The following is an 8,287-nucleotide window of genomic DNA, read 5'->3' on the forward strand; positions in this document are numbered from 1 at the left end:
TTATCCAAATTTCCAATCATGCCCTACTCAAGTAGTCTGCCCCTATATTTTCAACCCCTCTTATTGCTTTTGCTTTCTGGGTCGCAAATGCTGTCAATGTACGGGACTCTTGAACAATGGGAACCTGCCAATATCCCTTGGACAGAACTAATTTGGAAATCCATCGTTTGCCCGACAACTTCGCAAATAGACCCTCCATATCTGGCATTGGTTCTGCATCGAACACCGTGATTTTATCTGACTGTCGAAAGTCGATACAGAATCGGTTCGTCCCATCTCTTCTGACTAGCTCTACGGGAGAAGAATATGGCGAGTTGGAGGGTTCAGTCACCCCCAGATCTAACATTTTACTCACCTCTTCGTCCACAGCTTCTCGTGCGTTGTATGGTACCGGATAACCTTTGATTCTAATGGGGTCGGATGTATTCAGTTTAATTTTGAGGTCTACTAAGGTTGTACAACCTGGTCTGTCGGTGAATACATCAGAGTATTTAACCAAAAGCGCATTAATTTGTTGACGCTGGTCTTTGGTCAACTCTGCACTCACATCGACTTAATCTACCCCTTCCCTTGCAACACCCATGGGACACTCAAGGGAAACCTCGTGTTCTGATTCTCCCAAGTCGTCGTCGATGACAGCCGTACTAACGACATTCAAGACCCCTTTTTCTACATTGTCGCTCTGTCTCTTGATGTACAACTTAAGCGTGTTAGCATGGAATGTCTTTAAATTAGCGTCTATGTCAATTTTATAGTCAATGCCATTCTTGATCTGCTTAACTTCGTAGGGACCTTTCCACTGGACTAGTAACTTATTTGTGCTAGTAGGAAGAAACAATATAACCTGATCTCCTACAAGAAATTTACTATTTCGCGCTCTGCGGTTATAATACTTGGCATATCTACATCCCGATTTCATTAATTCGTCGAGTGCCATCTGGCATGTACTTTCCAGTTTCTCTCGCAGATCTACCACGTACTGGTATGCAGTTTTTATTTCCTCGCTCGCGACGTCACCTGTCCATAGTTCGCGTAGTATCCGCATCGGGCCTCGAACTGTTCTTCCGTACAGCAATTCGAAAGGTGAAAACCCTAAACTTTCTTGCGGTACTTCACGGTACGCGAACAGAACCGCATTCAAATAATGGTCCCAGTCTTGCGGACGTTCCATGCACATCTTTCGTAGCATACTTGATAGGGTACCATTACATTTTTCTACCAGTCCATTGCACATCGGATGGTATGGGTAGTGTTTAGCCGTTTGATTGATAACAGTTTACTTATTTCACCCATGAGGTCGGAGGTGATTTGGCCACCACAATCCGAAAGGATTTCTTCTGGCACCCCTACCCTACTAAAGATGTCAACCAATGCTTCAGCCACCCGTTCTTTTTCAATAGTTGGTAACGCTACAGCTTCGGGATATCTGGTTGCGTAATCCACAAGAGTAAGAATATACCGGTTCTTTCTTTTGGTAACTGGTTGTATTGGGCCTACAATATCCACCGCCACTCTTTTAAACGGTGTATCTATTAATGGCATCTGTCCCAATGGCACCCTTGTAACCCTTCCATTACATACGGTTTTCTGGCATACGTCACAAGACCTACAGTACCGTGTGACATCGCCATTACCACCAGGCCAGTAGAATTCGGGCGACTACTCTACTGGTGGTCTTCGCCTTACCTAGGTGTCCTGTCATGCTAGACTCATGGGCCACCCTAAGTACTTGAGATCTGTATCTCTGGGGTACGACCACTTGCCAATACCTCTTACCCTCTGGAGTGATAAACTCCCTATGAATTAACCCGTTCCTACGAACGAATCTCGAGCTGCCCCCACCCTTGCAGTATCTAATTGCGCCGGACACGATTTTCTCAATAACAGTTTTGATGGATTCGTCACGTTCTTGTTCTCGTTTGAATTCATCAAGCGAAATTCCGGAGATCGATTCAGGGACTATTAATTTCTGAAATGCGTTTTTCTCTCGTCTAGTTTGCGCTCGCGTTTCGACTGGCTGGGCCAAAGGTATCCTGAAATCTGCCATGGTTGGAAGACGGGAACCTTCAACATTACCGATCGTCAGATCGTAAATAGGGTTTTCCATACAAAGGGCATCTACAGTTCCGGTTAAGAAAGGTGTTTCTACCGTGATCCTTGCTACGGGAATGCGACCGATCGTCTGATCGAGTAGCATGCATGGGGACTCCCACCCGAACATTTGGTTATCCTGCACGAGGCTATGTTTGATCACTACAGCCGTACAACCAGTGTCACGTAATGCTACGACTTCTCGACCATTCACGAAACCTCTCGCGGTTGGAACTCGCGCTTCGGGAAAGAGACACGTGCGAAGTGTATGAATACCTGGTTCTACCTGCACCATATTACCAGATATACTTTTACTCTGTATAGCCACGGCTACCTTATGCATAAATCCCTTTCTTTTTGGACATTTTACTTGAATATGACCCCATTCCTTACACAAGAAACATTGTATACCCTGACGACCTGTGTCCCTAACTGACCTACTTGCCTCAGCTGATTTCAGAAGCTCCCTAGGCATCGGTCTCGTAGACCGGTTTCCAGACATAAAATCTTTTGAAACCACGTTCTGGGTTCCCCCATGAGCCTCGGCATAGAAATCGGCTTGTTTAGCCATATCCTGTACGTTTGAATAGACTTTCTCTTTCAGAAACTGACTTAGTTCCCACCCAACTGGGTTCAACGATTGATCTCTGAGCAAGAAATCAGTCAACCCTTCAAACGTTTTCACCGCATTGCCGCATTCAATCCACCGCTGAAAATAGTTCGCTATTCTAACGATGAACTGATCAAAGGTTTCTCCCTTCTCGGGCTTGCTACACCTGAACTTTTTACGAAAATCCTGTTCAGTCAGCTCGTACCTTTTTAGAAGTGCTTCCTTCAGGACGTCGTATTTGAACACATCGTCTCTAGGAAGTCGCGAGTACACATTCAGCGCTTTACCTTTTAATAAAGCACTGAGATGCAGTGCCCAGTCATTTCGACTCCACTTCTATGATTCTCGGCATACCGCTCATACCGATGAAGATAACTATCCATGTTATCTTTTTCATCGTCAAAGGGGGGTAGTTTGGGACCCTTTAATTTACTAGAGGCAGAATCGTGTTCTCCTTTTCTGGCTGTTGCTAACTCTACCTTACGTTCATGATCTCGTTGCCTTAATCTTTCTTCTACCTCCAAAGCTTCTAACCTTGCTTGTTTTTCTCCCTCTCAGCTCCCCTTGCCCATTCTATCCTCTCCCTTTCGGCCTGTTTTTCTAACTCTATCTTTTCCTTCTCTAATTCTGCCCGCCTTTCCTCTGTTTCCCTTTTTTCCCTTTCCAGTTGTTTGGTCATTTCCATCTCCGTTACCCTTCCATCCCTCTCCCGGGCTTGTTCTTCCCTTTCTAATTCCCTCGCCCTTACCTTTTTCTCCCTCTCCTGGGCTTGTTCCTCCTTAATAAATTCGCTTAAACGTTCTCCATCATACCCAAGTTCTTTGCCTAAGGCGACCAAGTCCTTAAATGATGACATGATTAATATTAACAAAACAAATTTAATTTTACAAAAGAAACTATTCCTGATGAAAGCAACCCAAAACAAAATGAATATATATTTATACTAGACCCACAGACCTAGAACTACTAAACAAAATAAACACCTACTTGATGATTATCTTCTCAAGAAGGTCACACACGAATATAAACAATAAGAGTTTACTTTCACAAGCAACGTGATGACGATTCACTTAATCCAAATATCCCACTTCTGACACCATTTTCGCACAATTGCAGCCGGGTGGGTTTTTGGACTAAATGAACAGGACAAACACCATGTGAGGAAGATGGAAATTTATGAATAAATTAATAAAGATAAATATATGATGTAAAAATACAATGATTCTCTCACGCTCTCAACATACGATTTACTCAAATCACTTTGCACAGCATTCACATATAGAAAATAAACCCCCAAAAAATATTAAATCAAAATGAAGTACAGATCCAAGAACCCTCATGGACTGCACATACACCTCAAACAGTATTTTACACAATAAGAGATTCACATAATCTCGAACATAAATTCTATTAAGATTCAAAATAATCTTAACACAACTAAAATTCAAAATTATCTTAACACAACTAAGATTCAAAATAATCTTAACACAACTAAGATTCACAATAATCTTAACACAAGTAAGATTCACAATAATCTTAACACAACTAAGATTCACAATAATCTTATTGATATAAAAAAAAAATGCAATGGAACAACAATTGATCCAAACGTATGCTGCTAGACCCCTTGTACAGTCGCACGATTCCTTGGGTTGGTCCACACTCTCATCGACCGCTCGCACCCTTTATGAATCCACCACGAGTACAGTCATACAATACACGTACAGACAGCATACAGCACTTTTTCAATTTTGCTACGTCTACGACCGTGGTACGGACATACGTACATACATACATACGTATCGACAGCACGTAGCATTAATTGTTCTGGAAACTCCAGATAGCTCTAAGCAACTTTAGACGGCTTCGGACAGCTTCAGACCGCTCTAGTCATATTCACAGACACATTGACAATCACATTTCATAGACACAATCACAGCTACAAACACGGTCAGCTACCATAACAGTCAGCTACAAACACAGTCAGCTACGAACACAGTCAGAATCAGCCCTATGGCTGGAGAACAATGGAGAGTGTATACTCCTTGACGTGATTAAAAAACGACCAATGTGGTTTTTAGAAATTGCTCTTACTTAAATCCATAGGAGAGTGAGTACAAGTCAGGGTAGAATACCCGTGCATATCATGTTAGTCTTGATACCTGTCACAAGTAATCTCTGTGGCTAGGTACATGTTAATACAGTCGCGTACCTGGAAAAACACATTCACCCTAGATAACGTTGTACGCATGTACAACGAGAAATAGTCGAATTGTTTTAAGACAAAACCAAGTTATTTCTTTGCCTAATTCTGTGGCAATTATACACCTACGTCTGTTTTTTATTGGTTGTGAATTTACAAAAATAGATCGCATGAAACAAAAAATAACAAACGAAATACAAAAATCAAGCAACAAACCCTCACCTCCAAAAGAAAAGAAACCAACAAAAACAAAAAGTTGAAACGAACAGTGCAGAAAAAAGATGGGATAGGCCTTAACGTTTTAGTAAAAGAGATGGACGTAAGAAGCGCGATATCAGTGTGTATATCTGCAAACTCGTGCATGCAAGCAACAACACAAAAATTAAAATAAAATAATTCTAGCGCACTATCGCAGCATACTTTTGCATACCTTCTCGTTTAATTCGTTTTATGTATAAAAAAAATTCTTGAGTAAGGAATATGTAGCAGGAGCATATGATTTATAATTTTATATATTCATGTTTTAATTAGGCAGAAGTAGATATTTTATTATTTTCTGTAGTTAATGTTTATTATTGAGTGAAATACAGTCATCAGTTGCAATTATTGTGTTATTCTCAGTTTACACATATTTAGCCATTTAGGTAACCTTGAACCAGGATTACCTGTTAAGAGTTTTGTTCACTGAGCAATGCAACTACCCTGATTGCTGGCCATACTGGGTTGTTCTATTGTTTGACAAGTGGTAAACAACTTTCTGATTGGTTAGTTTGCTACTTGTCTGTATAAACAACATAGTATGAACAGCATATTAGTGGTCAGTCCATCAGAGTTTCAGAAGGGTGCTGTCATGGCATTGCATTATAGTGCCTGATGATTCTTGTGCTTGCAAGATGTAAATTGGCCTTTGTCCCAATTGATAAAGTAAATAGAATTATAATATGATTAATGTAATAGTTTATTTTATATTTATTCTGCATATTTCTTGGGAATGCATGTTGCTGTATTTTATTACATTTTAATAGGTTATCAACCAGCATTTTATTATTAGCATATCGTTCTGTCCATACCTTTATTTGTCTGTCTGTCTGTCTGTCTGTTCCCTACTTTTGTTCTAAACACTGACTGTTGTTTAGGTTTAGTTGATCCACTATCTCTCTAGATGGATAATTAATAACTATATGGAGTTGTAAGTAATTCGTATTGAATGTACTGTAAAGAGAATCAATGTGAAAATGCAGAACAATAATGCACTGATGACGATACTATTTATTATTGTAGTAAATGTATTTTTATTGTATTTGTAGGGTGTATGTAACAAAGCATGGAGAAATGTCTCAATCTCCAACTATGAACCCAAAATGCATAATAAATCCAATACTGAACAAAACACTGGACTTGTATTTTCTCACCAATGAGTAGAAGGCAAGTGCGGTAACAAATACAATATTAAATTACAAAAAGTTCTTTTCCAAACTTGTGCAGTAGAATTGTCTGCTCGTACCATCTCGATTTTGGATATGATATACTAAAGTTTTGAAACAATTACACTATGGTATCGTATACAACATAATAATTCTATTCTATTTATTGTTTTTTTTTAAATATGGGCAAAATTAATCATGATCTGGTAAGCTTTAGAAAAATATAATGAGCCTTATCATAAAAGTAAGAATGTCGGTAACAATAAATATTCATACTTGTGAACATGTATTCTATTTCTTTCCCCAATTATATTGCAAAGAAATTAAATCGTCAGAAATCACTGTATACAAAGCTTTTGGAGAAAATCTTAGAGATACAGAAAAAACATAGGGTCCGGCAGGTATGAACATTTGAGCTCTGAGTCATCAAACCTTTGCTTTACATAGTTTTACGTGTAGAACCCTTTCAGTGTATCCCCTACGGGTGCAAGACTGAGAGTAAAAAATCACCTTGGTGTCAAAACTGGGGGGTCAGACTGAGTAAAAACAAACTTTGGTAGCAAATATGGGGGTCAAGTTAAACATTTTGGGGTCTCTGAAGCGCAAATGAGGGTAAAGGGAAACGCTGCCTTTGCTTTGCATATTTGTTATATGGTAGAGCAATATGAACCACACATCAAATGAAACATAGAGGCTATTTTGCTTTTCCTACATTAATATTTCACGTGATATTGTAACGAGTGGCAAAGCCAGAAGTTAGCATATATAGTTTTTGGGACTACACGATGAAATATATCAGGTTCTGAAGTAGGAAAATAATTATATTTTTTAAATTATATACCAAACGTGCTCTATAATCAGCCTTTACAAGATTAAGCTCATTCTCCAGCACAACACGCTCATTCCCACCCTTTTTCGTAAATGCATTATACTTTTATAGGCCGATCATTACAAGTTACGTAACCTAAGAAAGCAATAGGATTAGGTTGACCTAATCTGTCACAGTAAATTATATTTTTGTCATTTTGTAAACTATTTGACCCTATCTGAAAACAATGCAAGTCCGATTCATCAGTTCATTGCAGTGGGTTTATAGTTGTTGTCCGGGAAGAAAGGGGAAACAGATTTATAGAAACGCAAAGGAAATCTGATCAAATTATTTATCAAAGAATAATTTCCATGTCTGTATAGTAAGGCAGATTTTATTTATTTGTTCAAGATCACAAAGCACTCGTTTTTCGTTTCCGCAGGCACAACGTATGTGGGCACATACAGTCAATCGTCCCCTGGCATGTATGGAAACTGTTAACACGAATCCTGCATATATAGTTGATGCAGCAAAATCTGCATACTTCATTACAAATATCAACAAGAGTAGCAGCTGCAAACAGCTATTCTGCAATCACGGTCAAATTATTGGCGAAGAACAAATCTACACCATTTCCAAGCCGAACCTCTCCAGACAGTCTACCAGATCAATTTGCTATTTTTTTTCCGTGATAACGTGACAACTATCAGAAATAGAATTGGCATCATCATCATACAGCCTGACCCATCCTTACCTTACAGCTTTGATACAGAATGTCAACAATTCTCATTCATAGCATTTCAGCCTATGTATGCGGTTTCCTTTTACGAATAATCCTAAAATAATGTGTGCCTCCAAGTCATACGAATTTGATCCAATTCCTACTTCATTACTGACTGAGTCTTTGGATCATACACTACCTGCTCTGACTGACATCATAATTATTTCTCTTTCTGCTAGTGTTTTTCCATCACTACTATTGCAAAACGCCTTTTGAAAAATACCAACTCTTGATCTAAACGACTTGAAAAACTACTGTCCTGTATCTAATCTCTCATTCAAGTCAAAATTCATAGAACAAGTTGTTTTGTTTTAAACAGCATCTCAAATAACAAGAAGTAACAGGCAAAATTTCATTAAAAAATTAAGAA

The sequence above is a fragment of the Sinohyriopsis cumingii genome, chromosome 5 (assembly GCF_028554795.1).
Source record: "Sinohyriopsis cumingii isolate HCF-2022 chromosome 5, ASM2855479v2, whole genome shotgun sequence".
NCBI lineage: Eukaryota > Metazoa > Mollusca > Bivalvia > Unionida > Unionidae > Sinohyriopsis > Sinohyriopsis cumingii.